Raw genomic sequence first — 22,820 nt, forward strand, 5'->3', positions numbered from 1 at the left:
ATTTCATGATTATTTTGTATTACCTAATTCATTTAAGCATTAAAACCGCCACTTCTTGCTTCTAATTCACTATGTTCAATCTCCTTAGTAGAATTACTACTACTACTTTGAAAGTTAATTGCATTATTAACTAAAAATTAATTGAAAATGTTCATGTTGTTGAGAAAATTAAACCTGCTTCCTTCCTCATCACCATTAATGAGTTTAAGATGCAAATTATTTTTTTTGTTACTAGGCTGAAAATGTGACTATAACTCAATGATTGACAACCTTGACGGACAAAACTTCACACCAATATTCAACCAAAAGGGATGGTCTTACGTACACCTAAGAAACCATTCCACAACCTAGATCTGGGCTTTGGGAACAATATAGAAATTAGAAAATTAAGTTTGGTAAACAAAAATAATATCTCTCTATAAAAAAAAAAATCCTGGGAGGGAGACTAGGGAGACAAGACATGATCTTCTCAGAAGACAATTTGATGTGCCGTGAGAAACACTTTAACGTCACGTGAGACAAGGCAGTGACACAACATTTAAAACAAGTTCACGGACATCTAACCAAGTAGTTATTGGAATAATTTTGGCAGACAGACATCATGTGCTCCCAGCTCTTAAAACAATGACAAGCAGAAGACGCAGCTTGCCAGCAGGAGGAAGCCAGCAGATGATCCGACCGCTTCTCCTTAGCATGTGTTTTCATTCTAGTCCCTTTGGGGACAGCAAGCCATAAAAGCAGCAGTGAAAGGAGCTGAAATCCTTACAAGCCACAAGCACTGGTAACACGGTTCACTACGTCATCTATACTAATAAAAGGCAAAGCCCTCACTGACTGGCTCACTCACTCATCACTAATTCTCCAAGTTCCCGTGTAGGCAGAAGGCTGAAATTTGGCAGGCTCGTTCCTTACAGCTTCCTTACAAAAGTTGGGCAGGTTTCATTTCGAAATTCTATGCGTAATGGTCATAACTGGGAGCTATTTTTCTCCATATTCTGTAATGGAGTTGAGCTCGAAAGCCATGAGGGCAGAGTTTCGTGTGACATCATCACGCCTCCCTGACGCCTTTCTGAGTTCTCTGTAATCCCACGTGAACTGACTGTCAAGGATGATGTCGCAGAGGACGACATCGTAGAAAACCAGAAAGAGCTCCAAAAGCACTGAAGAAAACTATCAGGAACATGCATTATACAATTGAGAAGGCAGCGACACAATAAGAAGCCGAGCGCCCATCGGGACCAAGTGACATATACAACCATATTCATGAGTGCTGCTACTTGTGCAGCAACAAAGCACCGGTGTAAACCTAAAGTTTAAATTAAGTTCATAGACAGGCTGCGCTGGCATTTGTCATGCCTTCACGGGTAATGCGGGATACAAGTCTAAAATGTAATGAGAGGGGAGGAACGACAGGTGGCGGTGCATATGAACGAGAGTTTTGATCACTTTGTAACTAAGTTAAAATTGCAGGTGAAGGGCTTTGCTTATGCAAATTCCGAGAGCTGTGTTTGTGGGGATTGACAGTTAAATGGCGGGTGGGGGAGTCGCGTCATCATCTCCCCTCCCATTCACCTCATTTCGTTCTGAGCTGAGCTCCGCATCTAACGCAGTGTTACGACTTTGTGACGCTGCCACCAAATATTCACAGAAAAATCCACAAGTTAATACACACACTGTCTCTAGAGTTTCTCCACACTGAATCCTCCAGGCACTACTTACAAAAGGTTACACTGACTTTATTACGTTACGTTACGTTATTTTTAAAATGTTTCCTTTTCTTAGCACAAGCACAGCTGAGAAGCTTCGATGCATATGCTCCATAACGCGTTAAAAAATAACGCATTTAATCACACTTTGCATTACAAACAAAGGGAACTTCTGTCAATGCATGATTTCCTGGTACACCGATTACATTGATCAGCGCTTCCCGATTCATTTTACCCTCGCACCACCTTAGTTTGAGAAGAAGTATGAAAAAATATGAGGCTAACACAGAAAAACAGATCACCAATTGAATCTTTATGAATAATCGATTCACCATCAATAATTGTTTTGGTAAAGCCATACTCAGTGTAAACCTCCTTCCATTTTATAATTTTTCCACCACTAGCCATGATTAAACGAACGGTAAAAAAGTAAGAGCGGCGGGTGACTTATTCAGGCAGGCAGGCTTACAGCTCAATAGCTCGAATTTGGATATAAGTAGGTTCTATTTAGTCGCCAGAAATATCTTTGTTAGGAATGGAAGTTGAATTTAGTCTTTAAATTTCTATGGTAAAGAAAAAGTTATGCAATGATGACTAAATTTAACTATATAAAGTCAAAACTTGTATATATAAAGTCATTCCCGAATAAATAAAGTCAAAACTTGAATATATAAAGTCAGCGTCGGTATATATAAAGTCAAAACCTGTTTCTGAATATATAAAGTCAAAACTTGAATATATAAAGTCATTCCCAAATATATAAAGTCAAAACCTGAGTATATAAAGACGACTTTGGAATATTTCGGAATATATAAAGTAAGCGCTGGAATATATAAAGTCAAAACTTAAATATATAAACACAGCGTTGGAATATACAAAGTCAGCGCTGGAATATCCATCCGTTTCCCAACCCGTTGAATCCGACCACAGGGGCACGGGTGTCTGCTGAAGCCAATCCCAGCCAACACTGGAAGCAAGGCAGGAACCAATCCTGGGCAGGGCACATGCATCATTTTCAAAACATTAACAGAACAGTGTTTTTTTAATTTATTTTTCTGAATATGTTTTTGTTAACTTAGTTCAGTTCAGAGTCATTTCAATCAATAGATTTTGACTTTCACTTTATATATTCAGGAGTGAGTTTATATACTCAGATGTTGACTTTATATAATCAGGAATGACTTTATAAATTCAGACGCTGACTTTGTATATTCAGGTTTTGACTTTATATATTCCAACGCTGACTTTATATATTCCGGGTATTTTGCTATATACATATATATATATATATATATATATATATATATATATATATATATATATATATATATATATATATATATATATATTGTGGAAGTGGACCCGGACACAGACAGGCGGACATGTTGTTTAAAACACCACACGTTTATTTACAATGACTATTTACAATAATGGTCACTAAGACCCCAGCCAATGGTCACTCAGACCTCAGTCACGTGCATGAACCCCAAAACAATCACAGTCTTGGCCACAATGCCTTTCTTCGGGCCGCCTCCACAGCTCCTCCTGAGCTTCGTCCTTCCTCCTCCCGACTCCAGCCTCGAATGAATGGAGACGGCCCCTTTTATATGGTACCCGGATGAGCACCAGGTGTTCCCGGCATTCCTCCTCTGGCCACGCCCCAGCGTGGCGGAAGTGCCGCTGTCCTTCCGGCTGCTCTCCGGGCGCCGTCATAAATCTTCCCCCCAGCACTTCCTGGTGTGGCGGAAGTGCTGGGGTAACAGGTCCCCAAGGCATTGGGGCGCCTCCTGGCGGGGACCATGGGCCCCTACAGGGTGGAGCTTCCATGCCCTGTACCCGTGGCTCCCAAAGCAACCCGGAAGGCAACCCCCACGTGATCCAGGGTGGGTGCAGACCCACATCCGGTCCTTCATGTCGTCCCGGGCTGGGTCATGGCCCCTGGCATCCCTGACAATATATATATATATATGTATATATATATAGATATATATATATATATATAGATATACTTGTATATATATAGATATATATAGATAGATATGACAACAACACTCATATCAATGACAAAACAATTACATTAACAATCATGTTACGTTATTTTTAAAATTTTTCCTTTTCTTTTTCATAACTTCTTTAACACACTACTTCTTCGCTGCGAAGCGCGGCTATTCTGCTAGTTATTAATATCTTTACTTTTTTTACTCACATGTCTACAAATCCTGAAGAGCTTATGACAGTGTTTAAGGTTCCTACTTGCAACACTCAGCTGGAGTCCTGCCGGACAAACTTATTGTGATGAACTTTGCTGCCAAATAGGCACTGGCAGAGCGGTTTAAGATCAGGAGTAATACCAGTTAGTTAAAAAGATATAGCAAAAGGTTGAGAATAGCAAGCAAAGCGAAAAAGTAAGCAAGAGACAGGCAGGTTGAAGGCAGACTTGTTTAATTATTTCTGAGTGGTCCACTGAGCATTCAGAATAAAAAGTCAGTTGGCACCTATAAACTCACCCAGAAAAGCAGAGCCATCACGGTATCAGGTCAGGGTCTGTACAGTCTGTTTACTCTACAGATGCAAGTATTTTTTACTAAAGGTGGCCTGAATATTTTTACTGTAATTAAAGCACATTGTTTTAGGCATTATGTGTTAAACTAGCAGCCATCCAAGACATAAACTAATTGTGGGACATGACTTATTTGTTGGCTATGCTGTTTAAAGTTGAGGTTTTAAAGTATTGTAATAAAAGGAAAATCTGAATTATGACAATTATTTTCTATTTTTTTTAATGAGAAGGACTTTGCATTAAACAACAGTCAGGGGTCTCAGGGGTGAGAGTGAATGAGACAGAATCAGATGCAAAACTATACTTGTAGGGCACAGGAGGAGTGTTTAGAAAAGCTGTTCTGATTACACTTGTTGATCAAAGTGCAGAGTTATGGGACCGGAAAAAAAAATACATTATGAAGGGGTTTGGCTGTAAGTTTTAGTAATGAAGATAGCAAGCTATCCAGTCAAAATTACAAAAAGGTTGGTAGTGAAGCATTAAAATAGGTCAGTAAAATACTACAGCTTTGCATAGCACATCTGGAATAACACTGTGCCAAAATCAGTTGGATAAAACAAATGTTCTTTGACAATCAAATGTTAAGTTTTGCTTCTGAACAAGACCTTTTCTGAATAAATTTGAATTACGTTCGAATAGCATCATTTGATCTGGCAGCTCTACATCATATGCACTACATTAATTTGGCATTACTGTGTTCGCATCTTATTATTTTTTAAATTAATTAAAGGCATTGTCAAGGGACACACTGATATTTCAATCAACATCAATCGACCAGTTCTTCTTCTCACACCATACCCATCTCCTACAGCAAAGAAGGCTCAAGTTCTGCATGCTGCCCTACCCTCGTAGCAATGGTCTGCCACTGACCCAAGATGGAAATTGGAACTTGGCTGGAATTGACTGCGGGGCAAAGTTTAAAGCCACTTCCAGGCTTGGTGAATGTACAGGTGCTGGTCATAAAATTAGAATATCGTGACAGTTGATTTATTTCAGTAATTCCATTCAAAAAGTCAAACTTGTATATTAGATTCATTCATTACACACAGACTGGTGTATTTCAAATGTTTATTTCTTTTAATTTTGATTATTATAACTGACAGCTAATGAAAGTCCCAAATTCAGTATCTCAGAAAATTAGAATATTGTGAAAAGGTTCAATATTGAAGACACCTGGTGCCACACTCTAATCAGCTAATTAACTCAAAACACCTGCAAAAGCCTTTAAATGGTCTCTCAGTCTAGTTCTGTAGGCTACACAATCATGGGGAAGACTGCTGACTTAACAGTTGTACAAAAGACAACCATTGACACCTTGCACAAGGAGGGCAAGACACAAAAGGTCATTGCTAAAGAGGCTGGCTGTTCACAGAGCTCTGTGTCCAAGCACATTAATAGAGAGGCGAAGGGAAGGACAAGATGTGGTAGAAAAAAGTGTACAAGCAGTAGAGATAACCGCACCCTGGAGAGGATTGTGAAACAAAACACAAACAAAACTGTGGGGGAGATTCACAAAGAGTGGACTGCAGCTGGAGTCAGTGCTTCAAGAACCACCACACACAGACGTATGCAAGACATGGGTTTCAGCTGTCGCTCTCCTTGTGTCAAGCCACTCTTGAACAAGAGACAGCGTCAGAAGCGTCTCGACTGGACTGCTGCTAAGTGGTCCAAAGTTATGTTCTCTGATGAAAGTACATTTTGCATTTCCTTTGGAAATCAAGGTCCCAGAGTCTGGAGGAAGAGAGGAGAGGCACAGAATCCATGTTGGTTGAGGTCCAGTGTAAAGTTTTCACATTCAGTGATGGTTTGGGATGCCATGTCATCTGCTAGTGTTGGTCCATTGTTTTTTCTGAGGTCCAAGGTCAACGCAGCCGTCTACCAGGAAGTTTTAGAGCACTTCATGCTTCCTGCTGCTGACAAACATTATGGAGATGCAGGTTTCATTTTCCAACAGGACCTGGCACCTGCATAAAGTGTCAAAACTACCAGTACCTGGTTTAAGGACCATGGTATCCCTGTTCTTGATTGGCCAGTAAACTCGCCTGACCTTAACACCATAGAAAATCTATGGGGTATTGTGAAGAGGAAGATGCAATACGCCAGACCCAACAATTCAGAAGAGCTGAAGGCCACTATCAGAGCAACATGGGCTCTCGTAACATCAGAGCAGTGTCACAGACTGATCGACTCCATGCCACGCCGCATTGCTGCAGTAATCCAGGCCAAAGGAGCCCCAACTAAACATTGAGTGCTGTACATGCTCATACTTTTCATGTTCATACCTTTCAGTTGGCCAACATTTCTAAAAATTCTTTTTTTGCATTGGTCTTAATTGATATTCTAATTTTCCGAGATACTGAATTTGGGACTTTCATTAGTTTTCAGTTATAATCATCAAAATTAAAAGAAATAAACATTTGAAATACATCAGTCTGTTTGTAATGAATGAATCTAATATACAAGTTTCACTTTTTGAATGGAATTACTGAAATAAATCAACTTTGTCACGATATTCTAATTTTATGACCGGCACCTGTAGAGTCAGGTGGTGAGTTATAGAAGAGCAGTCAACTAGCAGGAAGAATTAAAATGGCAGAAGAAGGAGAAAGATGGAGACATTATTACGGGTTGTGAGTTTAGGTGATTTGTGGTAATGCTGGTAGGTAAAGGGCAAGTCTCCCCACATGTTACACAGAAGTCCTGTATAGTTATGTCCAGAGAGGATGGAGATTATTGGTTTTCTTCCTGTTTTGAAAAGATAGATGGTTGATATCATCTATAGAAGACGCTATATCTGAAAAGGTTCTTTGTTTGCCAAGTGCAGAGCAGTGACACAATGGATACCCTTTCTGCCTTGCAGTTGTAAATTTCCTGGGGTTTGAGTCCCAGTACAGTCAGTGTCAAGTTTGTAGATTCTCCCCATTGTCACGCATTTATTTTCCAGGTTCACCATTTTTTTCCTACATCTCTATGTAATTATATGTTAGATTTTATGAGAGAGTGTGCCCTGTGATATCCTGGCACTGTGTCTAGGGTTATTTCTTACCTTATACACGGTGCTCCCAGGAAAGGCTTTACAACCCCATGGCCATGAACCGGAAAAAGCAGGTACAGAAAATGGAGAGATTTTTGTTTACTAGCTAAACTAAATGTAACATTCCCACAGTATTTTTGTAAATCTAATGCTTCCTACTTAAACATCATCAACCCATCCATCCATTTACTAAACCTACTTAATACACATAGTTTGGATTGAAAGCAGGGTCAGACTTTGTAACAGGTTATTTGACAGTGTTAAACTATATGTTGAATCATTATTCAGATTGTACTGTACAACTGAGGTGGCATACTAAACTGAACTGTAAATTTGCTAATGGACAGAAATTCTCATTTCAATAAAATAGCTTCTCAGAATGAATCAATGAAGAGAGTGGTGTGATGGCAGGACGAGGAGTTTCTACTGTTTTCTATGTGTATTTACTCATTAAGTCAGTGGAATCTGAGAGAATACAAATGTAGTAAAAGGAGTGGCTGTTCCCAAATACGAATATAATAGCATCTGATGAAGCAACTCTGCATAACAATCTGAAAAGAAGAGTGCTAATAGTTTAAATTCATATTCAGAATACATTTCTTTATTTTTATAGAAAAATAAAAAGTTTTGCAGAGAAAACACATGCTGTAGTAACAAATCATATAAGAATAAAGCAACCTAGAGCTGTACCGCTAGACCTAGCTAATTTGTATAGATGGGATGGCCCACCATCTAGCGTAGTGCATTAAACCCTCTCTACCACACCTTTTCCAAACCCTCTGTTTTTCTGTCCACTCTTACCACACACATCTCTGCCTGTAAGACTGTGACTACCAAGGGATGGCCTATAAATCCCTCACCAGGACAACTTCCACGACACACCAGAGATTCAGTTGTAGATCAGCATTGCTTCCTGCACCCCTGAGCCACAAGTCACACTTCAGGGACAGGGCTGCCTCACTGCATGCTGTCTGTGCTATTCAGTCGGGCCCCACTGGTTTCACATGGAAAAACGTTGCTACAACTTAATGGTTAAAGGGGATTGCTGTAGCTTTCTGTGATGTTTCTCTTACAGTAGTGCTAATTGAGTAGTTAATTCTCAGCCAGCTTTTAAATGCGAAACGCATAACACCCCAGTGTCATTTGACTCACACTGGCAATTTACAGTTGCCACTGTAGGCTGCTCTTTTGCAATGTGGAGAATTCATTGTCGTCCTTGTAAATCTCACTTAAATTACATGATTGTCTCACAAATGAAGACATTGCCATTCTGTATTCCTGATTTAGTGTGCTCTTTTTGTTGTTCCATGACCTGTAAATCACTACTTCAAAAAATGAGATACACTGCAGCAGATTAATTAAGTTAACATTAAATTAATAATGTCAAATTTGGATACAGTATACGCTATTCCAGTTAATGCTTTATTTTCCTTAAGCATTGGAAATTGTGTTGGAGAAGACATACATGTTCACTAGATGGCAGAGCTAATGTTGGCACTAACTGTACACCAATTAAGAGGTGCTGACATCTAAACAATCTAAACTGCTGAGAAAAGCACATTCTTGTGCACAGGGATGGCCATACCTACAGTTCATGGTTCAGATAGCACTTGTGGCGTAAGCATGAGCAGTCAGAAAATTCAAAGAGTATGTTGTGACCAGGTTGGGGAGTAACCTAAAAAATGTAAGCACAATCCAGTAAAGGTTTACAAGAGTAATTTATTATAAAAAAATAACTGTACAAGTGACAGTAACAAGATGTGAAATACAGAGAGTCATCTTGAGCTCTTCAAAATGTTAAATCAAAATAGTGTGGGTTCCTGAGAATAATTCTAAGGACATGTAATTATTTTAATTTTTAAATCATTCATTGCTGATCACTGGATTTATGAGAAAGCATTGGAGCAGCTGGAGTGTGGAAAAGAAGCTGTCTGTGAGTGTTTCACCGCCTTTATGGCCCTATATGCTTAAATAACAGAGAAGAAAAACACATCTGCTGAAAAGCTTCAAGGCTATTTGAGGAAAGGGGCAAAGACTTTGAGAGAAAAAGAATTAACAGAAGACTCTTGCTGCTGGTAGAGATCTTGGTCTCAGGGATGCTGAAGAGTGTGATAATGGATAGCAGAAAGTGACAGAGATTGTTGATATCAACAGTTTTCATATTGCAGGAGTACGCAGCTTTAATCTTGAAATGATCAGAGTTACAGTGCTAATCTGTGGCAGGTTTGTAAATTTGTTCATGGCATGCAAGTGACTTAATCTGTATACATTTGTATGCATGTCTAATGAATAGTGACATTTCTGCCAGATGGTGCTTGGAATAAAAAGGTGGACTGGCTTTTGTTTCCAGTTTGCATGTCCATGTAAACAGGAAATTGGTTTCCTTAAGTTAAGCATTTCCTAACTGATTGATCATTCCATAGTACTAGAATAAGATTTCAGTGCTCACCCAAGACTAGAGCACTAGTGGGATCCCCTAAAGACCATAGGGTATTTCACACAGTGGAGAGTGAAAGGGAAGGCTCAAATGAACACAAAGAGAAAACAGAAACTAAAGCTGCGATTATTTGGGCTTTGCTAAACACTAACTGCCCAACTGTACAATGTAAGTGATTCTTCAAACCCCTTATCCCCCACCCTATCTGGCGAAGATCACACACTGCTCATCTCCCCCGTAATACCATCCTTACCGAAAAGCTTGATGTTGACAGCATTAGGCTGTGGGGCTGCTTCTCTGCAGAAGGGAAACTGGCCAGGAGAAAAGGAAGGATGAAAGCAGCCTTGAAGAAAACCTGCTCCAAAGTGCATGCAACCACACATGGGTAATCATCCACCTTTCAGCATGACAATGACTTGAAGCATACAGCCAAGACAATTTGGCTCTTGAATAAGTCTCTGACTTTTCTTGAGTGGCCCACCCTAAGTCCAGACTTAACCTAATATAACATCTGTGGAGAGCCTTAAGATGGCTATCTACTGTATAGACGTTTCCCATCAATTATATCATTGCTTGAGAGGATCTTTTAGAAAGAATGGGTAAACTGCCCAAATCCAGGTGTGCAGATCTTGTAGAGAATCACCGCAGGGAAGGCTCAGTGCTGTAATTGCTGTCAGATGGGGTTTCTATTATTGCTGAATTAAAGGTTTGAATTTTGTAGTACTAGGGTGTTGTACCATATTAGTCATTATGAATGTAAAGAAAAGCCAAGCAAAATGGCACCTTTTATTGGCTAACTAAAAAGATTACAATATGCAAGCTTTCGAGGCAACTCAGGCCCCTTCTTCAGGCATCAATGACAGATTTCAGTTTTTGTTTTTCAAAAATTTGCAAACCTTTCCAAAAACATGCTTTCACTTTGTCATGATGGCTTATTGAGTGTAGATTGATTGGTACAAATAGCAAACTTATCCATTAAAAATTAATTAAAATAAAGTGTGCAGAAAGTAAAGGGGTCTAAGTACAATGTGTATATATTGCAATTACAAAGCTGAGCCAATAAGGAGGGTTGGGGCATCTGTAGGCAAATCTCAAATAACTGAAATTGCAAGAAAATAAAACATGAGTAAACAGCGTTAAAGAGAACATCTTTTCAAATGGGAGTCTGTTTCTGACTGCTCAAAAAGGTGGTGCTTCCGGTTATGATGGTTTCCAGCAGAAAGAGTCAGGCCCAGAAGGACAGACACCCAAAGTGACGTCAATGATGAAAAAGGCATCAATCTTCCGGTCTGCAGAGGGAGAAAAAGAAAAGACGTTACCACAGAACAGCAACCTCTAGAGCAGCAGAGCCCTTCAAATGTCCCCTATGCGTGCATGCATACACACACACACACACACATATATAAATATATATACTGTATATATATATATATATATATATATATATATATATATATATTGTGGAAGCCGGCCCGGACACAGACAGGCCGACATATTAATGTCAAAGAACACACGTTTATTCACCAAGTGCTCCATATTTACAAAAGTGCAACAACCCCCAAAAGTCCCCGAAGTCCTGGCCACAGCAATGCCTCAATCTCTTCAGGCCAACTACTTGCCTCCTCCACCAAGCTCTGTCCTTCTCCTCCCGACTCCAGCCTTGAATGAAGGGAGGCGGCCCCTTTTATAGTCACCCGGATGTGCTCCAGGTGCTTCCCAGCAATCTTCCACCGGCACTCCCCGGTGTGGCGGAAGTGCAGAGGTCCAGGGCTCTCTAGGCACAGGGGCGCCCCTTGGCAGTGACCACGGGCCCCTACAGGGTAGAGCTTCAAAGCTCTGTACCCGTGGCCCACAAAGGAACCAGGGTGGTCGCCCCCATGTGGTCTGAGGTGAGCGTAAGCCCTCTTCCGGTCTCCCTGGGTGTCCAGGCCGGGTTGCCACCCCAGCCATCTCCGATAGTATATATATATATATCCATCCATCCATTCTCTTCCACTTATCCGAGGTCGGGTCGCGGGGGCAGCAGCTTAAGCAGAGAGGCCCAGACTTCCCTCTCCCCGGCCACTTCTTCCAGCTCTTCCGGGAGAATCCCAATGCTCCCAGGCCAGCCGGGAGACATAGTCCCTCCAGCGTGTCCTGGGTCTTCCCCGGGCCTCCTCCCGTTGGGCGTGCCGAACACCTCACCAGGGAGGCGTCCAGGAGGCATCCTGATCAGATGCCCGAGCCACCTCATCTGACTCCTCTCGATGCGGAGGAGCAGCGGCTCTACTCTGAGCCCCTTCCGGATGACTGAGCTTCTCACCCTATCTTTAAGGGAAAGCCCAGACACCCTGCGGAGGAAACTCATTTCAGTCGCTTGTATTCGCGATCTCGTTCTTTCGTCACTACCCATAGCTCATGACCATAGGTGAGGGTAGGAAGGTAGATCGACTGGTAAATTGAGAGCTTTGCCTTATGGCTCAGCTCCTTTTTCACCACGACAGACCGATGCAGAGCCCGCATCACTGCGGATGCCGCACCGATCCGCCTGTCGATCTCACGCCCATTCTTCCCTCACTGTGAACAAGACCCCGAGATACTTGAACTCCTCCACTTGGGGCAGGATCTCTCCCCAACCCTGAGAGGGCACTCCACCCTTTTCCGCTGAGGACCATGCTCGGATTTGGAGGTGCTGATTCTCATCCCAGCCGCTTCACACTCAGCTGCGAACCGATCCAGAGAGAGCTGAAGATCACGGCCTGATGAAGCAAACAGGACAACATCATCTGCAAAAGCAGTGACCCAATCCTGAGTCCACCAAACCGACCCCTTCAACACCCTGGTTGCGCTTAGAAATTCTGTCCATAAAAGTTATGAACAGAATCGTGACAAAGGGCAGCCCTGGCGGAGTCCAACTCTCACTGGAAACGGGCTCGACTTACTGCCGCAATGCGGACCAAGCTCTGACACCGTTGTACAGAGACCAACAGCTCTTATCAGGGGTCCGTACCCCATACTCCCGAGCACCCCCACAGGATTCCCGAGGGACACGGTCAATGCCTTTCCAAGTCCACAAAACACATGTAGACCGGTCGGGCAAACTCCCATGCACCCTCCAGGACTCTGCTAAGGGTGAAGAGCTGGTCCACTGTTCCGCGACCAGGACTAAAACCACACTGTTCCTCCTGAATCCGAGGTTCACTATCCGACGGACCCTCCTCTCCAGAACCCCGAATAGACTTTTCCAGGGAGGCTGAGGAGTGTGATCCCTCTATAGTTGGAACACACCCTCCGTCCCCTTTTAAAGAGGGGACCACCACCCCGGTCTGCCAATCCAGAGGCACTGTCCCGATGTCCATGCGATGTTGCAGAGACGTGTCAACCAAGACAGTCCTACAACATCCAGAGCCTTAAGGAACTCCGGGCGATCTCATCCACCCCGGGCCCTGCCACCAAGGAGTTTTTGACCACCTCGGTGACTTCAGTCCCAGAGATGGGAGAGCCCACCTCAGAGTCCCCAGGCTCTGCTTCCTCATTGGAAGGCATGTTAGTGGGATTGAGGAGGTCTTCGAAGTACTCCTCCCACTGACCCACAACGTCCCGAAGTCGAGGTCAGCAGCACCATCCCCACCATATACGGTGTTGACACTGCACTGCTTCCCTCCTGAGACGCCGGACGGTGGACCAGAATCTCCTCGGCCGTCCAAAGTCGCTCTCCATGGCCTCCAAACTCCTCCCATGCCCGAAGTTTTGCCTCAGCAACAACCGGCCGCTCCGCTTGGCCTGCCGGTACCTATCAGCTGCCTCCAGAGACCCACAGGACAAAAAGTCCTATAGGACTCCTTCTTCAGCTTGACGGCATCCTCACGCGGTGTCCACCAACGGGTTCGGGATTGCCGCCACGACAGGCACCACCACCTTGCGCCACAGCTCCGTCAGCCGCCTCAACAATAGAGGCACGGAACATGGCCCATTCGACTCAATGTCCCCACCTCCCTCGGACGGGTTGAAGTTCTGCCGGAGGTGGGAGTTGAAGCTACTTCTGACAGGGGACTCTGCCAGCCGCTCCCAGCAGACCCTCACAACACGCTTGGGCCTACCAGGTCTGACCGCATCTTCCCCACCATCGGCCAACTCACCACCAGGTGGTGATCAGTTGACAGCTCCGCCCCTCTCTTCACCCGAGTGTCCAAGACATATGGCCGCAAGTCCGGCGACCACGACCACAAAGTCGATCATCGACCTGAGGCCTAGGGTGTCCTGGTGCCAAGTGCACATATGAACACCCTTATGCTTGAACATGGTGTTCGTTATGGACAATCCATGACGAGCACAGAAGTCCAATAACAAAACACCGCTGGGTTCAGATCGGGGCCATTCCTCCCAATCACGCCCTTCCAGGTCTCACTGTCATTGCCCACGGAGCATTGAAGTCTCCCAGCAAAACGAGGGAATCCCCAGAAGGTATGCCCTCTAGCAACCCTCCAGAGACTCCAAAAGGGTGGATACTCCAAACTGCTGTTCGGGCGATACGCACAAACAACAGTCAGGACCCTTCCCCACCCGAAGGCGGAGGGAGGCCACCCTCTCGCCCACGGGGTAAACCCCAATGCACAGGCTCCAGTCGGGGGCAATAAGTATGCCCACACCTGCTCGGCGCCTCACCGGGGCAACTCCAGAGTGGTAGAGAGTCCAGCCCCTCTCAAGGAGATTGGTTCCAGAGTCCAAGCTGTGCGTCGAGGTGAGTCCGACTATATCTAGCCGAACCTCTCACCTCGCACTAGCTCAGGCTCCTTCCCTTCAGAGAGGTGACATTCCACGCCCCAAGAGCCAGTTTCTGTAGCCGAGGATCAGACCGCCAAGGTCCCGCCTCGCCACCACCCAACTCACATTGCACCCAACCTCCTTGGCCCCTCCCATAGGTGGTGAGCCCATGGGGAGGAGGACCCACGTTACCTCTTCGGCTGTGCCCGCCGAGCCCCATGGGTGCAGGCCCGCCACCAGGCGCCCATCGAGCCCCACCTCCAGGCCTGGCTCCAGAGGGGGCCCGTGACCAGCGTCCGGCAAGGGAAAACGTTGTCCACAGTTTTATTTTCATTGGAGGTTTATTGAACCGCTCTTTGTCTCATCCCTCACCTAGGACCAGTTTGCCTTGGTGGTTCTACCAGGGGCATAAAGCCCCGGACAACATAGCTCCTAGGATCATTGGGATACGCAAACCCCTCCACCACGATAAGGTGACGGTTCAAGGAGGAGTATATATATATATATATATATATATGGAAGAGAAGGTCTGTGATACGGTTTGCATATTTGCAGCTGGAGACCCACAAAGGGAGAAAAAAATGAATTATGTATCATAAAGTAGTTTTTATTCCTGAGCTTTCAGCCAAGATATCAGACAAGGTATTACACTTCGCCAGCAACCACCCGATATCTCATAAACGAAGCTGTGTTAAAACTCTATTCAGAAGAGTCCACACCCATTGTAATACGAAGGAGACAAAAATGAATGAAAGACGCTATCTCTTCCGTGTTTTCACTTCAAACGAATACTCAAAAACATTAATTAATTGAAGCTTACACAGAAGATGCCAAAAAACTCAGCAAACAATTGACTTGAATCAGAACCCTCACTCTACCTGGCACTCACTCCCTTATCACCACAAGGTGTCTGAAGGTGCAGCATGAATCCTGGCCAAGTCAGGCGTCAGAATAGCACACAAACCCACAAACAATCTGCGCACGGTCCTCTTTAATGCTAAAGACAAGAAAGCGAGAGCAGGAACACGAAATGCAGTTTATAGCATTCCATGCAATACTTGCCCACCGGTATAAATTGGACAAACATCAAAAAGAATCTCAACGCGTATACAGGAACATCGCAATGCCGTCAGAAGAAAGGACTCACGATCACTGATCTATATGCATACTAAATCAACAGGACATACATTCAACTGGGACAATGTATAAGTAAAATTTAAGGCCAGTACTAAAAGTGCCAGAGAGCAGGCTGAATCTTGGCTATCAAATGAGAACGCCATCAACAGACACTTGGACATAAATCCAGCATATGCAAACTTAAGAAGAACATGTTTATAACAAATAAAACTTTACAACCTATAACCCTTCTCCTAATCACACTGACTTAGAACCCCCACCTCAGCACCCCCCCATCCTACACCTAATTTTTTCTATATATTGCCTTTGATTCTTGTAAGTTTAAGCATTATCCTCTGATGAAGACCCCTGGCAGGGGCTGAAAGCTCAGGAATAAAAACTACTTTATGATACATGATTAATTTTTTTTCTCCCTTTGTGGATCTCCAGCTGCAAATATATATATATACAGATTAGGGCTGTATCGCTCCCTTGAACCCCTGTCCAAGACTGCAGACACCAGGTAAAAGTCCAATAATCAACTTTATTCCCTCTCCTCCACTATATTCATAAACCAAACAATAATCACTACAAATACAATCCTCCGACTCCCAGACGCGTTGCCACCCTTCCACCCAGCTCAGCTCAATTGTCTGGGAGCTCCCACAGTCCTTTTATATTCCCTGACCCGGAAGTGTTCCCAATCCCCAGTCCATGTGATCCTGTATCACTTCCGGGTCAGGTAAAAGTTATTTTCTTCACCCCGGAAGCCTGTCGCTCTTCCTTGGATGAACTTCCGGGTTATAGGGCACAAATAAGTCTTCGGTCCTCCCTGCAGCCCCCTGTGGTATCCAGCAGGGTCGTGTATAAAAACTACATAGTCCATGACTCCCTGCTGGTCTTCGGGACACCTCCATACTGCAGGGAGGGCTCCATCTGGTGGCCTGGGGGTATTGGCCAGGATGACAAGCCGACCATGTACCACAATATATAGATATATATATATATATATTGTAACACATGTGCATTTAGGAGACAGCTAAAGGGCCTGGGGAACTGTAATACTACACCAGACCAGTGGGTGGCAGGGTGTGCTGACTGTCTCTCTCAGTTTCTTGCAGACTATTCCTGGGAAATCTCACCAGATTCTGGCTCCTCTGATGACGTCACTTCCGGTTCCAGACAAGATGACATAATTTCCTTCCCAAGCCCTTAAAACCGCCATCTTACCTCTGAATGTTCAGTTCTGTTTTGGACTAAGTCTTGTGAATATCTCTGTTCAAATATCTAAAAACTTTTTGCAGTTGGGAAATAATACACTGGTGGCTGCACCAAACCTTTATGATGTCTGGAGAGTCATTCTTATTATACTATATATATATATATATATATATAGCGTGTTTCCCTGAAAATAGGACCTACTCTGAAAATAAGCCCTAGCATGATTTTCAGGCTGCTCTGTAATATAACCTACCCCAAAAATATGCCCTAGTCAAGATCGTCAGCTGAAAAGTAAGGCACCTAAGGCCAGGTTTATACTTCACGCGATACAGCACGTGAGCCCGAAACATCCATTAAATTCCGAGGACACCTTGCCACAATATCTCTGAAAAGGATGCTTAATGTTTACATCCATCAGTTGGGGGATGCGCCCATTCCAGCAGCATCGGCACAAGACAGAAACAAAATCTCTGGACCGGGCATCAGCTCACCGTAAGGTGAACACAAGCGCACTCACATACACTAACGCCATTGTAGCTTCACCATATCCCCAAACCTTTATATCTTTGAATGGAAAACTGAGCCCACTGTGGAAACCCACCAGGTAAAACATGCCAACTCCAGGCAGGGATCACAAGGGACGTGACTCCCTACTGCCAGACAGCAGCGCTACCTCTCTGCCACTGTGCCACCCTATATGAGTAACTATTAGCAGTGTTCTTTATTTAAACAAAGTTAACGACTTATCTGTAAAAAGTAATATAAATATTTTAATTCATTTCATCATGAAAGTGATATCAAGGAAAAAAAGTTTTTTCTCTGTGGCTCAAATACGCCGGCATATATTCTGATGGTATTGTAAAGGTGCAAAAAAAAGACGGCACAGAAGATGGTGTGTGAGACTTTTAAAACGTATCATGTCATTACTTTGGGGAATATGCAATGCTTGAATATAAAAGCCCCACAAATTAATTATTGTGTTATTTATTTGTGTTATTGGCCTTATTATTTGTCTTCTTATTATTATTATTGTTAATATTTCATATTCTTACTTAGCAAGTAGATTACAACAATGTGTAAATAATGAAGGCAAGCAATTTGAGCACTTTTGAGATGCACTGTGCCATTGTGACATTCTTTGAGGTAATAAAGCAATTTAATTAACATAACCTGCCTGTCTTTTTCAATATGAACAACTGTAAACTTATTCTTGCCCAACCCTGTATATACAGTATATATAGTCATTTTACAGGATCAGTTTTGTCACATGTACAGAGTACAGTGAAATTCTTACTTGCTTTTGCTAACCGGAATGCAACAAATCACCACTCTCTGGAGATCAATGAATGTAAGTACCTTACATTCAAGCCACTGTCTCCTTTACCTAAAAACATCAGAGCACATTAGTCATAACCTAGCAGCCATAACTTATATACCTAATGGGGTCATGCATCAAATAGAAAGATGATCATATGATGTGCCATTCTGTAATTTGTGGACTGTACTATATTTTATACATAAACAATGTCCTCAAACCTAATGGAGCCAAACCCAGCACCATCAGGCACAAGACATAGCACCAGTCCATTGAAAGGCCAATTTAGAGTTGTCTGGATGTCTTTGAGGATTTGGGAGGAACACTTGAGTACCAGGAAGAAAATACATGCAGGCACAGGGAGAACATACACACTCCTCTGACACAATACCCATGAGAGGGATTTTCAAGCTGTCAGATTTGTGAGGCAAAAGCTCCAACCTCTGCACCATTTTATGCACATCCAAATTAAAGAATTCATAGAATAAAGAAAAAAAAGAAAGTATGCCGCCATTCTGTGGTGGGCTGGTGCCCTGCCCGGGGTTTGTTTCCTGCCTTGCACCCTGTGTTGGCTGGAATTGGCTCCAGCAGACCCCCGTGACTCTGTACAGTATGTAGGATATAACGGATTGGATAATGGATGGATGGATGGATGCCTCCATTCATCTTAGCTTTCAGATTCTCAAGCTTAGAGTACTTATTACAGGGAAGAAGATATGCAAGATTTACCAAGACAAACATGGAATTGAAGACCCGGTTGTAGAAACTGGCACACATGGACAGCGACATCTTCTTCTTAACGAAATGTAAAAAGGAAAGATTACATCTTGCCTAAAGAAGGGGCCTGAGTTGCCTCGAAAGTTTGCATATTGTAATCTTTTTAGTTAGCCAATAAAAGGTGCCATTTTGCTTGGCTCTTCTCTACAAGACAAACAAAAAATTAGAGTATTAACGTGTCAGGATTGTCTCCCATTGTTACAGTGCTGGGAAGACTTTCAATTGCAATGGAATATAGTTCTTTTTTTTTTGCTCACAGTACTTTAGGGAGGATTCCATGGCTTACAAGTTTGGTCATGAAGCTATGTTTGCCCCTTTCATATTTAGCTTAAATAAGGGAACAACCACATGCAAATGTCAGCTTGCAAAGATAATTACTATTCAAGCCAACTGAAAACATTCATAACTTGCAATTCTAGCCAGACTGGGCTTCATAAATACAATTTCACTTATAAATATTTAATTGTGTTCAAAACAACATCAAAGGAATTTTAAAGATGCCCATTAGAGTTTTTTTTTTCTGATGTAAAGTAATTACCTATTGTGCTAGCTGTTATTATTGGCTTCCTGGATGACAAAGAGATGTCATGGCAATAAAGTGCGTGATAGAAGTTAAAGGGCCTGGCAGGGCCATCTGTGAAAAAAACTCACATTGGGAGAAGAAGAGCTCTCCAAAAACCAGTATTATTATGCAGCTCCCATTTGATAATCATAGCCCATGCAGATGTAATAAATGCCCAGAAAGGGAGTATTGTGTATTTGTACAGTACATTTACACAGGGCCAAACATTCTATAATTGTGTACAGTACATGATTTGTAGAGTTTTAACAAAATCAGGTTAAGTGACATATTCAAGATTACATAATAAGTTGCAGACAGACAGTGAAACAGAAACTTGACTTTGTAGTTTAAAGAACACCACTGTAGCCATTATGCCATATTGTCTGACTAATTTTGACTCTGGTTTTTATCAGATAGGCAAAAGAAATACAGTATACATTTATGCAGTAAAGTATTAACTTTCACTCATTTATTTTTTATTTTATGTTGTGCTGTTAGCAGCACCCATCATCACAAGGCACTGGATAGAGTGAAAAAGATTACAATGCAGCATGGAAAATATAAACCGAGAATTCCAATCAAATCAGCACAGGACATATACTGTAACAAACAAACTGAGAGATGAATCTGTCACACTGAGTACTGAGATGTCTGTGGGTCCCAGCTTTTAAATGGAAAAAGATGCCAAACAGACACTAAAGAATATGCCAGCCAACGTGTAATTAACTCACTTTAATTATGCATATCGGTATTCAAAATGCTTCCATTACCATTTTTTTTCCAAATATCACTCATATTTACTTTATATTGCTTTTTGTTTAAACTTTAGTTAAAACTGACAATAAGCAAATGAACAGATCAATTAACAGTTGGGCAACAGATTAATTAATTCCCACTATAACTGTTTTTAACATTTTTAAATCATTGTCTTTAAAGACATGTGTACATACTGTCAGGGATGCCAGGGGCCATGACCCGGCCGGGACGTCATGAGGGACCGGATGTGGGTCTGCGCGCACCCTGGATCACGTGGGGGTCGCCTTCCTGGTTGCTCTGGGGGCCACGGGTACAGGGCATGGAAGCTCCACTCTGTAGGGTCCCGTGGTCACCGCCAGGAGGCGCCCCAATGCCTTGGGGACCTGTTACCCCAGCACTTTCACCACACCAGGAAGTGCTGGGGGGAAGACTTTGGAGGATACCCGGAGAGCTGCCGGGAGAACAGCCGAGTCGTGCATAAAAGGGGCCGTCTCCCTTCATTCGAGGCTGGAGTCGGGTGGAAGCAGGACGAAGCACGAGGAGGTGTGGAGGTGGCCCGAAGAAAGGCATTGTGGCCAGGACTGTGATTATTGGGGTTTTGTGCACTTTGGACTGGGTCTGTGTGACCAGAATCATTGTAAATAGTTGTAAATAATAAACGTGTGGTGGTGAGTAACAACATGTCCGCCTGTCTGTGTCCAGGTCGGCTCCACAATACATTTTAAACAGGCACTGGTCAGGATAGATCACAAAATTAGCAATTTGTATTGACTTTGTGTGTGTATTGTGAAATCAAAACAGGTATCTCTTAAATTAGAGCTGTATGATATTTTATACTCCAGTGATATGAAGGCTAGATTATTAATAATTTAGATTAGAATTAGAATATAGAAATTACAATAGAAATATAGATTAGAAACATTTGCCTCTTCTGCTATTCTGCTAATCTAGTTAAAACTACTAAAAATGAATGATTTATACTTTTCTTTTTTTTAGTTAATACAGAAATTGTATTGAGAGAGATAAAGACAGGAAGAGTCATTCATATAATGACAACGAGGTCTTTGCAGATATATTAGAGACCACCAGCTCAGAGAAGGTATTATTTCACGTCCTTTGTCCCAATTTTGTATTATTTGTCTGGGTTGTTGAGACTTCCTTCATGTTACACAACCTCCAACGACATTTTAAAAGTTGGTGTGGCAGATTTCAAGGCCACACCTAGTCGGCACTTAGATTATATTGTGTTGCTCCCTGGCTGCCATTAAGCCTTTTGAGGTATCAATATCAAGGGCAGAGATATGAGAACCAAGCCAACCACTGTGACAACAAAGCAAATTCCCTTTACAGCATGAAAAACTGTAGTGAAACAATTATATATTAAATTAGACGTGAGATCGACAGGTGACACCAAACCTATCCAAAAAATGTAACAGTTAAATAATTAATCTGTTTTTAAATAGTTAAGAATCCTTTTATATATATCTGTATATATATTTATATCTGTAAATGTACACAGTGACTTTTTACAAGTCACATTTGATTAAAAACAAGAAAAAATATGTACTGTCATGTATTAACATGTATCTGCTTAATTACAAGCTAGGGCCAGGACTTTGTAAGTCTGCAGCACTAACCATCTGCCTCCATACCCCTGTACCTTACTTGACTACAAGTATAATCTTTTTATCTGGTTCTGGAGGAAACATTTAAGGGATAATACTTAATACCTTCTTGCTGAAGCTCATCACAACAGAGTTGTTTAGAGCTATTAAAAGGTAACTCTTTCCATTAGAGATGTGTGTATGTCTCAGGAGAAAACAGTTCCAGCTATTAATTCTGGGAACTCATTACCAGCAACACTAATTGTTGTATACAAGAACAACTAGTTAGCTACAGAAAACTTGAGCTTTTCTTTGTTTTGCTTTTTTTTCCACAAGGTTTCAGAAACTGGGAGCATAAATGGACTAATGAACATAGGAGTAAAGGATGCTAAGGTAAGTAGATGTGTGCTTTCTATTAAATATAAAATGTAGTTATGAATTTTAATCAATTCTTGTTTATCATGGTGCCACAGAGTGGTGACATGCTGCATGATGGTCAGACATACGTGCTCTGTACACATAACAATGTTACTACCACTACTACACAATTAATGCAATGTTTTATTATTTCTTTAATATTGTAGTTAATTGTTTTTTTGTCACTTTTCACTAATGGCTACAACATCATACTCTGGATAACAAGTCAAAACCACAGTGGAGCTTGGAAAATGGTAATAAAATAAGCCCGGCTGCCTTAGTACATAGAAACACAATTCTCTACACAGGTCGGTATTAGCCCAACCTTCCAGAAAATTCTCCTGTCATACAAAGTTAACTGTCCTTGTGGTCCTTTATCTACGTGCAGTGCAAGAACTATTCTGGGCACCATGCCAGCACCATATCTGAGGCAAACTTTACCAATAATCCCAACATTTTTCTGTCAGCGGTGTGAATCGTGTATATTCTGTTGATACTGTCACACACGTGCGAGTAGGAGGCAGCTAAAGGACTTAAGTAATGGTAATACCACATCCAACCAGGGGGCGGCG

General features: G+C 42.5%; 1 long non-coding RNA gene across 2 annotated transcripts in view; it reads left to right on the plus strand.

Annotated features, from left to right (window-relative positions):
• Nucleotides 1–22,224, plus strand: part of LOC120523633 — a 40,872-nt gene extending 18,648 nt beyond the window's left edge. Inside the window, exons 4-5 of one of the 2 annotated variants that reach the window (XR_005632673.1) lie at nt 21,224–21,326; nt 22,168–22,224. This is a non-coding gene — a long non-coding RNA (uncharacterized LOC120523633). The remainder of the gene's footprint in view (nt 1–21,223; nt 21,327–22,167) is intronic. The other variant, XR_005632672.1, reaches the window with a different exon arrangement.
• The last annotated feature ends 596 nt before the right edge of the window (nt 22,225–22,820 follow it).

Source organism: Polypterus senegalus, chromosome 2 (genome assembly GCF_016835505.1).
Source record: "Polypterus senegalus isolate Bchr_013 chromosome 2, ASM1683550v1, whole genome shotgun sequence".
NCBI lineage: Eukaryota > Metazoa > Chordata > Cladistia > Polypteriformes > Polypteridae > Polypterus > Polypterus senegalus.